At 43.2% G+C, this 15,788-nt stretch overlaps 1 protein-coding gene and 1 pseudogene across 5 annotated transcripts in view; both read right to left on the bottom strand.

Annotated features, from left to right (window-relative positions):
- ASTN1 (astrotactin 1) overlaps positions 1 to 15,788 on the bottom strand; it is a 326,481-nt gene that overhangs the window by 234,734 nt on the left and 75,959 nt on the right. The gene's annotated exons all lie outside the window — the stretch shown is intronic.
- Positions 5,202 to 11,009, bottom strand: LOC105747992 (casein kinase I-like; annotated as a pseudogene).

Genomic DNA, 15,788 nt, shown 5'->3' with positions numbered 1-15,788 from the left:
ACTAGTACATTCTCAGTACCTAGAAAAGGGTCTGACACATGGTAAAGCTCTGACTAAATATCTGTTGACACTGAATGAATGACTGAATAAAAAATATGATTAGAATCCACTATCAAATTACAACCACATATGAATCTACTTACTTGGAGCAGCATTCTGCCTTGTCCTTCCATCAAGTCTGGAAAGCCCATGTGGAAGACCTTGCCAAATATTTTGCTGAAGTCTAAAGGGCACTTATTTTAACACTCAGTGTCAGAATACCGTATATGACATCCATCAACTTAGAGTTACCAGAAGAACAGTGACTTAGACCATTCCTGGCACAGGCAGGACACCACCTGATGACTTAAGGAAATCCTCTCTTACCTATTCCTTTAAAACAGTTATTACCAACTCAGAAGAATTGCAAAATCCTATGGCAACCACATTCATATCATTTAATAACCCCTGTCTGGTAAGTTAATACTCTGAGATGTCCCATTTGCCCTTTTCGGAAGAGCAAGCCCAGGAAGCAACAATGAAAAACAAGCAAAAAAAGACCCTGCACACACCCGCAACACTGGCTCTGCCAGAGCTCTCCCTGCTTCTGAATGGGACCTAGATGATTGAAAGATGACAGCGTGGGGAGATTTCATCAAAAAATGAAAGAAACATCAACAAAGAAAAGGAGAGATTTCAACTTTTCCCATAGATTAACGACTAACAGTTTTATTTTTTAAAGTTCAATTTTTTTCTTAATTGTATGTGAAAGCTGACTTTTCATGCTGTGTGTTTGTATATAGGGCTGTTAGGTCTCTGAATTTCATTGAAGGTTTATATTCTGGGGTTTATGTTTTGGGTACAGATCTGCATACAAATACTGATACTGACATCAGCTCCCAAGAGAGCCTGCCTTGTAGAAATATCCTTGCCTGAAATCTCACGAACTTTCAGGCTCCAGCCTTATGTACTAATGCTGCCTCCTTGCTGAAAAAAAATCATCACAATTTTCAGTTGAGATCACTACACAAATTACCTCACTTAGTCTTCTCAGTTGAAATAGATATTGTTCTCTGCTATACAGATGAGAACAGCAAGGCTGAGAGAAGTTAAGAAAATTTCAATTCATAATCAGAGGAGCCAAGACTCAAACCCAGGTCAGTCTGACACCAAACTGCATGTCCTTAGCCACTGTATATCCTGCCTCTCAAATGAATATAATGCACTATAAATGCACACAGGTGGTTTTAAATGAAGACAGGCTGCCTGAGCACATGATTGTCTTCTGAGTAAAATCCAACTGCCCTTCTTCCTCTAGATCCTTGCCCTGGACTTTGCCAATTCAAATGCCCATAATCTCAAGCCCACTGCCTTCTCTTTTTATTTTATTTATTTTTTTTTTACTTTTTTATTTTTTTTTTTTGCAGTACGCGAGCCTCTCACTGTTGTGGCCTCTCCCGCTGCGGAGCACAGGCTCCAGACGCGCAGGCTCAGCGGCCATGGCTCACGGGCCTAGCCGCTCTGCAGCATGTGGGATCTTCCTGGACCGGGACACGAACCTGTGTCCCCTGCATCGGCAGGTGGACTCTCAACCACTGCGCCACCAGGGAAGTCCCTGCCTTCTCTTTTTATCCTTTTCACATTCTCAATATGTATTTTCATTCTCAATGTTTGCTTTTGCGGGGGGGGGGGCACAATTCACATGAAATCTACCTTCTTAACAAATTTTTAAGTGTACAGTACAGTACTGTTAAGTATATACACACTGCTGCACAACAGAGCTCTAAAATTTTTTCATCTTGTATTACTGAAACTCTGTACCCATGGAAACGCATCTTCCCATTTCTTCCTCCCTCTGGTCCCTGGCATCCACCATTCTACTTTCTGCTTCTCTGAGTTTTACTACTTTGGATACCTCATGTAAGTGGAACTATGCACTATTTGTCCTTCAGTGATGGATTATTTTCATTTTTTCATCAATGGACATTTAGATTGTCCCATATCTTTGCTATTATTAATAATGCTGCAATGAACATGGAAACGCAAATATCTCTTCAAGATCCTGTTTTCAATTATTTTTGATAAATACCCAGAAGTGGGATTGCTGGATTATTTTATATAGTAGTTCTACTTTTAATTTTTTGAGGAAACTTCATAACGTTTTCCACAGTGGCTGTACCATTTTACATTCCCACAGTGTATAGAAGTTTGAATTTCTCCACAGTGTTACCAATGCTCACTATTTCCTGTTTTTTTTTATGATAGCTATCTTAACAGGTGTGAAGTGATAGCTCATAATCTGCACTTCTCTGATGATTAATTATGTTGAGCATCTTTCATAAACTTGTTGACCATTTGTGTGCCTTGGAGAAATGTCTATTCAAGTTCTTAGCACATTTTTAAATTAAGTTATTTGGTTTTAACACTGGAGTTCCTTAATATATTGGCTATTAACCTCTTATCATAATATGGTTTGCAAATATTTTTTCCCATTCCATAGGTTGCCTTTTCACTCTGTTGATTGTTTTCTTTGCTGTACAGAAGCTTTTCAGTTTGAGGGACTTCTCTGGTGGTCCAGTGGTTAAGAATCCACCTTCCAAGGCAGGGGACACGGGTTTGATCCCTGGTCGGGGAACTAAGATCCCACATGCTGCAGGGCAAATAAGCCTGTATGCCACAACTACTGAGCCCACAGACCTCAACTAGAGAGAAGCCCATGCACCACAACTAGAGAGAAGCCTGCGTCCTGTAACAAAGAGCCCATGCACCACAACGAAAGATCCCGCGTGCCGCAACTAAGACCTGACGTAGACAAAAATAAATATATATTTTTTTAAAAGAAGCTCTTCAGTTTGATGTAGTCCCACTTGTCCACTTTTGCTTTTGTTGCCTGTGTTTTTGATGTCATATCCAAAAAATGATTGCCAATACCAATCTTACAAAGATTTTCCCTCTGTTTTCTTCAAGAAGTTTTATAGTTTCAGGTCTTATGCTTAAGTATTTAATCCATTCTGAGTTGATTTTTTTTGTTTGTTTGTTTTTTGCGGTACGCGGGCCTCTCACTGTTGTGGCCTCTCCCGTTGCGGAGCAACAGGCTCTGGACGCACAGTCTCAGCGGCCATGGCTCATGGGCCCAGTCGCTCCGCGGCATGTGGGATCTTCCCGGACCGGGGCACAAACCCATGTCCCCTGCATCGGCAGGCGGACTCTCAACCACTGTGCCACCAGGGAAGCCCCTGAGTTGATTTTTAACATAAGGGTCCAACTTCATTCTTCTGTACGTGGATATCCAGGTTTCCCAACACCATTTATTAAAGAAATTATTCTTTCCCCATTGTGTACTCTTGGCAATCTTGTTAAAGATAATTTGACAGTGTGTGCTTGGATCTAGTTCTAGACTCTCTATTCTGTTCCATTGGTCTATATGTCTGTCATTGTGCCAATATCATACTGTTTTGATTAGCACAGCTTCGTATTGTTTCGAAGTCTAAATGGAAACACATCCCTGTGCATGGATTGAAAGACTCAATATTGTTAAAATGTCCATACTATCTAAAGTGATCTACAGATTCAATCCAATGCCTATGAAAAATTCCAATGGCATATTCTGCAGAAATAGGAAAAAAATCCTAAAATTCATGTGGAATCACAAGGATCCTGATAGCCAAAATGATCTTGTGAAATAAGAACAAAGATCAATAAGTGTTTTTACTCTTGCTGCTTCTTGCAGATCAACCCACTAACAAGACCACAGCAGTAATTTTTGCACGTCTATGACACACTCTCTCTTTGAACACTAGCTTTGAGAGAAAACCTGGATGTCATTCAGATGCACGAATCCCAGATACCCAAAGCCTGCTTAAGCACCTCAAGTCCAATATAGCTAACTTCTAAAAGTAAACCCAGTTTAGAACAACTCATGCAGAGATCTTAACAGTTTCCACACTCGTCCCCAGTCTTGACAAAACTCCTATAATTTTTGCTCATCAGTATCAGTTCTCCAATCATCACCACCACTGAGAAAATGCCGTGATATTTTCCAAGAAAAGTCCCATAACTATTTTTTTTTCCCAACTGCCAAACACCTCCACCTTATTTCATACAGAAATGTCTCCACATAGGTTCACCCGTAACAACTGCAGCTCCCATGAACACAGTCTTTGGGGTTAGAACATGGTTTAAATCCTAATCTCATCATCTATCAGCTGTGTGTCTCTACACAACTCATTTAATAAACCTAAGCCTCAATTTCCTCACCTAAAACTGGCTCTAGTAATGATACCTCTATCGAAGATTTGTCATAAAGATGAAATAATACAGCGCCTGGCACTCAGCAAAGCCTGCATGATAATCATTATTATTATTAATATTATTTTGGTTTCATTTTCCTTTATTTTTTTTAAAAAGCCCCTAAATTCTGTGGCCTCCAGGAAGCATCAGAGAAACGAAGTGCCATTTCTGTACACTTGGTAAGGCAAGACCTAGATGCACACGCCGCAGGGAACGCCCCCAGTTGCTCTGACCGCGCAGCACTCCGGCCTCCGGGAGACCACGCTGACCGCTCGGACTGGGCCCACTGTGGGTCTGAGACTGGCTTTAAGACGCTTATCTCCCACTGCTCGGCCGGCAGCGCCGAGCCAACACAAGAAAACCAGGCACACCTGGCACCACCCAAGGGGCCCAGTGGTGGCCGCCCAGAGGTCTGGGCCCTGGGGCAGCGGCTGGAGTAGGTGCGCAGGAACTCCCCGCCGGCCACACCTGCCGGCCGAGGCTTTGGAGCAGCATTTCGGCTGGGGCCCGCCCTCACCCAGCCTTCCCCTTTGGCCTGGGGAGGCCCAGAGCGGGCTTACCTCTGGCAGCAACGTCCCACAGCGACCCCAGGAGAAAACGGCCTCCAGATAGAGGGAGAGAAGCTGCACTTTGTGGCACTAACGGGGCCGGCGGCTGCACTACTTACTCAGCAAACACGGGCGGAGACGCAAGGCAGAGCGGCCGCTGGAGTTTTCTTTTCTCCTTGTTTTAAATAGCTAATGCTCTTGGAAGGGCGGACTAGACACAGGTGTAAGGAATCTCGTCCAAAGTCTCATGTAAGGTAAGTGATCCCACGTGGGGAGGGCAGCTCTGCCGGCCTGGCAGTCTGCGTCCGGCTGCGGCCACATGGCCATGGCCAAGCTGGCCCCAAGGGGCTGCAGCGGGAGGATTCAGGGACCACCGCTCCAGGGTCACTTGCATGGCTCCAGCGATTTTCTCTTTCTCCTCTGAAGGCAACAGCAGCACTTGGTGTCGTCAGCCACCTCCCCGTCTGCAGGGACTGTGATGGGGACACTGAAGTGACCAGCGGTGGTGTCGTCGGCATTCAGCTCCCCGTGGATGGAGTTCAGTGCCGGGTTTTTGCTGTGTAGCAAGGCTTTGGCCCGAGCCTGAGGCTGCGAGGGCAGGCTGGTGTGGACCGTGCCATAGGCGTGGGCCGGGGCTTCCCGGCCCAGTCGGACTGGTAACCAAACACAAAGCGGCTGCGGTCAGAGGTAGTGAAGAACTTGTGCAGGTAGTCAGAGTTCAGCTTCTCGAAGAAGTCCAGGCGCCGCCCGTAGCACAGGTACGTGGCCACCTCCGGGAACCTCTCGGGGAGGCTCTCGGTGGGCGTGGCCCGCTTGGTGTCCCGGATCTTCCGCTGGCGCTCCTTGAGCGCGCGGGCCTTGAGCTTCTGCCCGCGCAGGCTGTCGCACAGGAAGCACGTAGCCCAGCGCCTCCAGGTCATCACAACGGCTCTGGTCCTTGCCCAGGTGTGTTGAGGCTTATGTAGCACGTCGTGCTCGCAGTACGGGATGTGCTTCTTGGTCTCGGGGTTGATGGACTCCTTGGCTAGGCCGGAGTCAGTCGATGATTGTGGATGGCGTGCCCGGCAGCCCAGCCAGGAAATTCTCGGGCTTCACGTCCCGGTAGGTGAGGCCCTTGGTGTGCATGTACTTCATGCGCCTGACCAGCTGGACTGCGATCCTGAGCACCGTTTTGAGCGTCAACTTCTGGTTGCAGGAGTGGAACAGGTCCTCCTGTTCCAGGAGGCCAGACCCGAGCAGCTCCAGCTCTGTGGCGTTGTAGTACTTCCCTCACAGGCCGAAGTAGTAGACCTGGCGCATGCCCTCTGCGGCGCTGAGCTGCGCTTAGAAGCTGTACTCCAGGTGCAGCTGCTGCGCCTGGGACTTGATAGGCTCCAATTGATATAGTTAAGTATTCATTTGTATAAAGATTCTTTTCTAGCCGGAGCTCCCCAAAGTTGCTAACTGGCTGTCTACTCTCCCCAAATCTCTTAAATGACCCTGTCTGTGATTTAGGTTCCAAGAGGTCATGAAGTGAACCGAGATCACCTATTAATGTTAAATGAGCCTGTAAGTGAATGTTGGGCAGCAAATCAAAACCACTGTTAGCAGCTACTCTGAGGAAGTTCCTCTCTTAAAGGACCAGTCGCCCTTTCATAAAAGACCACTTTTTTCTATGAATAATATATATAATACTAGGGAAGAAAACGTTTCCATTAAGCAATATCAATTCTCAACACACTGGATATAATCTCTTATGCCTCCATAATTAAAAATTAAACACAAAGTATTATGTTAAAAAACTCCAAAGCTGATTTTTACGTACTCTTTTTCTCCAAAAACATCATTCTTACCAATTTCAATATAATTATATTCCAGGGCAAAACATGCAGGTAGAAAAGAATAAATCAATATATAATCTTCCTTTAAAGTCCTAGCTTAGATTTTATGATGTGTACAGGCTGTTAAAAAAAAAAATCAGGTCTGAAATTTTCCACATTGAACATATATAGTATATTCCATTATTTTGTTATTTTAAAAGAGAAAATCATGCAAAATATCAGATCTGTTGTATTTTTAGACACAAGAGACTTTCATTGACTGTGCAGGTTTTCATTGACTGTGTGAGTTTCTGTTAACCTATTTCTAGATCTTAAGTCCCTGACAAATAGCTGGTGCTTAATGTATATTTTTCTAAATAAATAAATACTAATATTAAATAAAAACTAAGAAGATATTTGAGGTTGGGACAGTTCGATGTTTTGCCAATATTATTGCCCAGTGGATTTCCCCCTCCTCTGCTCCACTTCCCTCTTTACTAAATAAAGAAAGAGCAATTTCAAGGAAACTATAACTGGGAAGTAGAAGGATTCTTACTGTTGTCCTTAATTCACTTAGGACAAGCATTCTCATCTTATTTATTTAAGAAAGTCCATGTGAAAGTCATTGAACTCAGAAAAGCATGGGCATCTATCTTCTTAAGCTATGAAAGTAAAAATAATGATAATAATATATTTAATTACAAGAAAAAATTTGGTTGTATGCATTTCGATCAACTTACCCAAATTGATTAAAATTCGAATCACAGGATTTCTAAAGCTGGAAAGATTCTTACATGTCTTGGAATCTAACCCTTCCTTTTTAAAATTGTGGAAGCTGAGGTAGAAGAAGTTAAGTGATTGTCCTAAAGATACAGAACTAGTAAATGGCAGACAGACTTGTTCCCAGGTACCTAATTCCAATTTCAACACATGTTCCATTTCACTTCACTCTACTATAAACCCCTTAGTGTTTTACAGACTGATAATAAAAATTAGTTAATAAAGATGATGATGATAATGAAATTTCACTGTGCTGGAAACAGGGAAATGAGGTCAGTTAGCTGGCATTTGGTGATGCTTTTGTTAAGGCAGAACATCTATTATTTTCCATCTCCCTCTGCATTTAAAACAAATCTATGTACTTTGCTTTAAAAAAGCCTTAGGCAACTAAGTATTATTCATTAAAACATTTAAGACAACTGACAGCTCCTAGTAATACACTTCCAGAACAGAACAAGCAGGATAAAGATAACTTAGCAACTGCATACACATAGAATTTTTCTACTGATACCCTAATCCCCTGCTGGCCAATTTTTTTTAAAGTGGGCTTTTATTGTACCATAAAAATGAACAAGCTGAAGCTTTCACATCCGGAGAAAGGTTGGTACCTGCATGGAAAATGTTTTGCCTTCAGGAGTCCAGGATGAGAGAAGACCATTATTACTCCTAGGTAAGGACAACTAATATGCGATAGAACTGGGTATTGAAATTCCATTTATGAGTAGCACATAAAGTACAGCTTTAGCAAGATGATTCCATTTCTAAGTATAAGATGATTACTGATGCAAGGTTGGTCTTGTTACCACTAATATGACTTTGTCTTTTAAAAACCAAAAACCCAGCTTTGGAGAACTATTTGACAGCAGCTATGAAAGCTAGGTACTTGCATCCACTATACTCCGGAAATTCCACTCATCGGTATATACCTGACTAAAATGCATTTCTATATGAGTCAAAAGACATGCACAAGAATGTTCATAGCAGCCCTATTCAAAATAGCCCCAAACTGGAAGCTACTCAAATGGCCATCAAAAATAGGATGGATAAACACATTGTGATATAATCACACAATGGAATACCACTTTGCAGTGATAGTGGGTAAACTACAGTTACTCTCAGTAACACGAAAACAGATTTTTACAAAAACATATTGTAGAGTAAAAGAAGCCACCTACGGGAAAAGTTTGCACTGTATGATTCTGTTATATAAAATTTAAAAGTGATCCTATTAATCTATGGTGTTACAAATCCAGTTAATGCTTCCCCTTGGCGGGGGTGGGTGGTGACTGAAAGGGGCACAAGGAGGATTTGGGGGAGGGTGCTAACTCTGTTTTCTTTCGTGATCAGGGTCCTGGTTATACAGGGTCGCTATCTTTGTTTAAATGCATTGACCTATACGTCATTTAAAAAGTCATTAAAAAGTCTGAAACCCTAAACATTTTCCTATAAAAACATGATAGGGCGAGAGTGACACATTAGTAGAAGCGATGTGCCATCAGTAAGATAAAGAATGACTGCACCGGGCTTCCCTGGTGGCGCAGTGGTTGAGAGTCCGCCTGCCGATGCAGGGGATGTGGGTTCGTGCCCCGGTCCGGGAGAATACCGCATGCCGTGGAGCGGCTGGGCCCGTGAGCCATGGCCACTGAGCCTGCGCATCCGCAGTACTTATTATGAGCCAATACAGTGTTAGGCATTTATATAATCTTCACAATAGCATTCAAAGGCAGGTACTATTGGCCTCATTTTACAGAGAAGGAAACAGACTCTGAGAGGATGAAACCTATGCAAGTTATGCTGCTACTAAATAAGGGAAGAGAGATTCATATTTGGGACCACTGACTCCTCAGGCTGTTTTCATATAGCACAGTTTCTATAGAGGTCAATAGCCCTTTGACAAAATGTCTGCATTCCCTAGAGAAAAGAACCAAAGGGTTCTTTTCAACTCTGCTTTAAGTCTATCCTAACACCAGGGAGTATTCCAAGTGCAAGAAAAAACACAACCACCCTTTTGCCTGAAAAACAGTCTTAAATAGCAGGGGTAGTGAAGGTATAAGTTTTTAATAATTGTCATCACTGGGTTAAAACACTTTCTCAATCAAGCCCAATATTCTTTCAGAAATGATGGTATCCAAGGTGTGGGTACCTTCCAAAAGGCAGGCCTCAAAGTTTAGGTATCCACGTTCAACGTGTCTAACTTCCTTTAGACTCAAGAAAAAATCACTCCTAGCACTACAGAACGGGCCAACATCCAAAGAGGAAGAAACCAATGGTGCCACCCCAAAAGACTTCAGAGAAACCGTAAACCAGCTGTATTGCTTTGAGGTATCAACTCCAACTAGGAGCAGGCGTCCCCTGCAAGCTATTCCCTGACCATCACAGCTGATGCTATGACCCAGAATAAACATCTGACTCTCCCTACCTCAGCTTCTCCACACTGCAAAAGGATGATAAGAACTCCTACCTGTCCTCAAAGGTGTTAAAAGAACCAGCTTATATCTGCAGAGAGAAGCACTGTTTGGGTGCTGAGTGACCTCCAATACAGGGAGCCTTGAACAATGCAGATTGGTGTCGGTCTTGGACAGATCACACATGTTCTCACCTCCCAACAGAGAAGGTTTGAGAGTGACCCCCTAGCTCATAATGAGACACAAAAGCAAATGGATGATGCGGAGATATATCTGGGGACTAAATGAAGAAATCAGAAGAAAAATCGGAGTGAAATTGGCCAGGCTAAAAGTGACCTACAGTAGCCCTGCCCTTGCATACAAAATCACAGGATGGACATTGGTCCTCTGCAAGCTCTCTGGCAGGGTTGGCCGGACTGGGCACTGGGAGAGTTGACTGAACCCACACCAGAGACAGCAGCCACAGAGACTCAATTAAAACTGATCTAACGTGAGAACAGAGAAGAGGATACACTGAGCTACAGGGATGGAGCAGCAGGTACTCAATGGGTATGCAAGAGTAGTAAAGCAATAGATAAATCAGACTTAATAGCTGGCTCCTGATCAGGTGACTCTCCTCCAGGGCTTCCACCTGGTGGCAAGCACAGGTGAATACTAAGAACAAGCTCCCAGGCTCTGAGTTAGGTCATTTTACATGTTTATCACACAGTCCTCTCACCAGCCCCTGAAAAGTGGGTATTATCATTTTTCAAGAAATGAGGGTCAAAGTGACAAAGTAACTTGCGTTAAGACAGTGCCGCCATCACTAAAATATAGGTCTGGCTGAGACAGGAGCCCTTGCTCATTAAACTGGGTCCTCCATCTCTCATCACAGTTATTCACTGTGTATACTAGCTCTGAGCAGATCCCCAGGCCGACTCAGTAGGAAATCCAAACTATGGTACCTGGCTTTGTAGTTAAAGGGTATGGCCTGTAGTACAGTAACTGATCCAATAAACATTTGAAGAGGCCCTGCTATGGGCCAGGCTTGTGCTAGATGAGAATAATGCAGAAAAAAGAAGACCTACTCCTTCACCTTGGCAACATCCATTGGCATCCAACAAGCATGGTGCAGCAGCCATTCTGGGCAAGTTCTCCAGCACAGACTTCAGCCACAGTTGGTGAGATGCGTAAGCAATCACAGAGGTTATGGCCCCCTTGAAAGCCATTCTCAAGGAGGCCCTCAGCAAACAGAGGATATTCTTTCATCTGAGTTTTGACAGTTCTTTATTAGTCTCCTGAGGATTATGGCTAAAAACTGCTGCATGTTCTTTTACTTTTAATTACAGTCCTATAGAAGGTTTGATTTTATTTAAAAAAAAACAAACTAGTAAAATTACTGCAGAAGAAAAAAGTTCTTAATAATTTATTCATAATGCTGTTAAGACAAAGTCATGTTTTATTGGGCTCTGCGTGTTTATGTTGTGTTGCAGAAGTCAGTAAGAGGGAGCTTTAGTAATATATAATATCTATGAATATTCTCCATGTATGTTCACCAAACAATGTCTCAGCATCAATAAAGGATTTCAATAATTAAAAGGTATGATTTTCCCCAGTTTAACTATTTCCTACTAAAAGGGTGCCACAGACGCTTATACTGACAGCCTCTCATTCCCAGCAAAAGCAACTGCACTTTATGAGGAGAGAGTGGAATGAATGTTAGTCCAGGAAGGGGCTCTTGTCTCCATGCTGACGCTAACTGCACATGACCTTGAGGTCTAGGTATTCTGTACGATGAAAAGATTTAGATGAGGCAATGCCTGCGTCTTCCCCAGCTTTCCAACTGTGAAATAGCACTCCCCTGGGCCTTATCTTTATCCCTTCTTGATCACCACTACCTTTTGTCAGGGGTCATTTTGACATGAGTTTCTTCTTTCCCAAATGCGCATTGCTCTTCGACTACTTAGCCTGGCTCACAGAGTTAATAGGCAGAATGGAGGCCGACTGGCTATGGAGACAAGCGGTGGTTCCCTCTCCAACTTGCTGTTTGCCCTTGATCAGGAAGTCACTTGGGAATTCCAGGCCCATCATTTCCTCACTGATGGGGGATTATGTGACAATATTTAGCTACCATGAAGGAGTGAGAGAGGATTAAATAATATGCTTGTATGGGACTTAGCCAATACTTGATGTTACACTGGATACTTGGTAAATAATTACCTTTTGAGTCTCACAGAACTCACCTGAAATACCTTCCTGATTCAAGGACTAAATAGTTCCATAACAGGGTTTAGTTCCTTTTCATTCCCTAAAAGAACTGTGCCACAAACTGAGAGCCTTGATATACCACTGCAAGCATGGATTTCCTTTGCCTCAGCTCCCGAGAATCACTAAAGAATCATGATCACTATGTTTTACAGTCTCAAATCATTTTCCCCATATTCTTTATAGATAGACGCTTATTATGCCGTAAACATAAAGGGAAAATATCCAGTGGGTATTTTGACACTGTTAACACTCCCCCTCGGGGAGACCTTCAAGATGGCAGAGTAAAATGTTGAGATCACCTTCCTCCCCACAAATACATCAGAAATGCATCTACACGTGGAACAACTCCTACAGAACACCTACCGAACGCTGGCAGAAGACCTCAGACTTCTCAAAAGGCAAGAAACTCCCCACGTGCCTGGGTAGGGCAAAAGAAAAAAGAAAAAACAGAGAAAAGAATAGGAGCATGACCTGCACCTCTGGGAGGGAGCTGTTTAGGAGGAAAAGCTTCCACACACTAGGAAGCCCCTTCACTGGCGGAGACCGGGGTGGGGGGAAGTTTCAGAGCCCCGGAGGAGAGCGCAGCAACAGGGGTGCCGAGGGCAAAGCGGAGAGATTCCCGTACCGACCAGCACTCACCAGCACGAGAGGCTTGTCTGCTCCCCCGCCGGGGCGGGCGGGGGCTGGGAGCTGAGGCTCCGGCTTCGGAGGTTAGACCCCAGGGACTGGGGTTGGCTACGTAAACAGAGCCTAAAGTGGGCTAGTGCGCCACAGCTAGCCAGGAAGGAGTGCAGGAAAGACTCTGGACCTGCCTAAGAGGCAAGAGACCATTGTTTTGGGGTGTGCAAGGAGAGGGGATTCAGAGCACCGCCTAAATGAGCTCAAGGTGGGCGCTAGTTGCAGCTATCAGGCAGACCGCAGAGACGGGCATGAAACGCTAAGGTTGCTGCTGCAGCCACCAAGAAGCCTGTGTGCGAGCACAGGTCACTATCCACACCTCCCCTCCCAGGAGCCTGTGCAGCCCGCCACTGCCAGGGTTCCGTGATCCAGGGACAACTTCCCCGGGAGAACACACGGGGCGCCTCAGGCTGCTGCAACGTCACGCCAGCCTCTGCCGCCGCAGGCTCGCCCCACACTCCGTACCCCTCCCTCCCCGCGGCCTGAGTGAGCCAGAGCCCACAAGTCAGCTGCTCCTTTAACCCCGTCCTCTCTGGGCAGGGAACAGATGCCCTCGGGCAACCTACACGCAGAGGCGGGTCTAAATCCAAAGCTGAACCCCAGGAGCTGTGCAAACAAAGAAGAGAAAGGGAAATCTCTCCGTGCCGCATCAGGAGCAACGGATTAAATCTCCACAATCAACTTGATGTACCCTGCATCTGTATAATACCTGAGTAGACAACAAATCATCCCAAAATTGAGGTGGTGGACGTTGGGAGCAACTGTAAACTTGGGGGTGCTTTCTGCATCGAATTTTTTTTCTTTTATGTTTATCTTAGTTTAGTATTTAGAGTTTATAATCACTGGTAGATTCGTTTATTGATTTTCTTGCTCTCTTTTTTATATATATATAGCTTTTTTTTTCCTTTTTCTCTTTTTCTGAGTGTGTATGTGTAAGCTTTGTTGTGTTATTTTGTCTGTATAGCTTTGCTTTTACCATTTGTCCTAGGGTTCTAGAACATTTTTTTTATTTTTTTTATTTTTAATATTTTTTATTTTTTTCTTTTTCTTTCTTTTTTTTTCTTTTTTTTCTTTTTTTTTTCTTTGTTTTTAGTATAGTTTTTAGCGCTTGTTATCATTGCTGGATTTGTTCTTTGGTTTGGTTGCTCTTTCTTTTTTTTTAATTACTTTTTAATTTTTTTAATTTTTAACAATTATTAAAAATTTTTTATTTTAATAACTTTCTTTTCTTTTATTTTTTTCTTTCTTTCTTTTTTTCTCCCTTTTATTCTAAGCCGTGCGGCAGACAGCGTCTTGGTGATCCGGCCGGGTGTCAGGCCTGTGCCTCTGAGGTGGGAGAGCCAAGTGCAGGACACTGGTACACCAAAGACCTCCCGGCTCCACGTAATATCAGTGAAAGCTCTCCCAGAGATCACCATCTCAACGCTAAGACCCAGCTCCACTCTATGACCAGCAAGCTACAGTGCTGGACACCCTATGCCAAACAGCTAGCAAGACAGGACACAACCCCACCCATTAGCAGAGAGGCTGCCTAAAATGATAATAAGATCACAGACACCCCCAAACACACCACTGGATGTGGTCCTGCCCACCAGAAAGACAAGATCCAGCCTCATCCACCAGAACACAGGCATCAGTCCCCTCCACCAGGAAGCCTACACAACCGACTGAACCAACCTTAGCCACGGACACCATAAACAACGGGAACTACGAACCTACAGCCTGTGAAAAGGAGACCCCTAACACAGTAAGTTAAGCAAAATGAGAAGACAGAGAAACACAGCAGAGGAAGGAGCAAGGTAAAAACCCACCAGACCTAACAAATGAAGAGGAAATAGGCAGTCTACCTGACAAAGAATTCAGAGTAATGATAGTAAAGATGATCCAAAATCTTGAAAATAGAATGGAAAAAGTACAAGAAACATTTAACAAGGACCTAGAAGAACTAAAGAGCAAACAAACAATTACGAACAACACAATAAATGAAATTAAAAATTCTCTAAGAAGGGATCAATAGCAGAATAACTGAGGCAGAAGAACGGATAAGTGACGTGGAAGATAAAATAGTGGAAATAACTACAGCAGAGCAGAATTTAAAAAAAGAATGAAAAGAATTGAGGCCAGTCGTAGAGAACTCTGGGAAAACATTAAACACACCAACATTTGAATTATAGGAGTCCCAGAAGGAGAAGAGAAAAAGAAAGGGAATGAGAAAATATTTGAAGAGATTGTAGTTGAAAATATCCCTAATATGGGAAAGGAAATAGTCAATCAAATCCAGGACGCACAGAGAGTCCCATACAGAATAAATCCAAGGAGAAAAATGCCAACATACAGGTTAATTAAACTATCAAAAATTAAATACAAAGAAAAATTATTAAAGGCAGCAAGGGAAAAACAACAAATAACATACAAGGGAATCCCCATAAGGTTAACAGCTGATCCTTCAGCAGAAACTCTGCAAGCCACAAGGGAGTGGCAGGACATATTTAAAGTGATGAAAGGGAAAAACCTAAAACCAAGATGACTCTCCCCAGCAAGGATCTCATTCTGATTTCACGGAGAAATTAAAACCTTTGCAGACAAGCAAAAGTTAAGAGAATTCAGCACCACCAAACCAGCTTTACAACAAATGCTAAAGGAACTTCTCTAGGCAGGAATACAAGAAAAGGAAAAGACCTACAATAACAAACCAAAAACAATTAAGAAAATGGTAATAGGAACATACATATTAATAATTACCTTAAATGTAAATGGATTAAATGCTCTAACCAAGAGACATAGACTGGCTGAATGGATACAAAAACAAGACCTGTATATATGCTGTCTACAAGAGACCAACTTCAGACCTAGGGACACATACAGACTGAAAGTGAGGGGATGGATAAAGATATTCCATGCAAATCAAAAGAAAGCTGAAGTAGCAAATCTCATATCAGACAAAACAGACTTTAAAACAAAGAGTATTCCAAGAGACAAAGAAGGACACTACATAATGATCAAGGGATCAATCCAAGAAGAATATATAACAACTGTAAATATTCATGCACCCAACATAGGAG

The sequence above is a fragment of the Orcinus orca genome, chromosome 1, assembly GCF_937001465.1.
Source record: "Orcinus orca chromosome 1, mOrcOrc1.1, whole genome shotgun sequence".
Taxonomy (NCBI): Eukaryota; Metazoa; Chordata; class Mammalia; order Artiodactyla; family Delphinidae; genus Orcinus; species Orcinus orca.
Note: the sequence above shows the minus strand (reverse complement) of the source record. Positions and strands in the feature narration are given on the sequence as shown.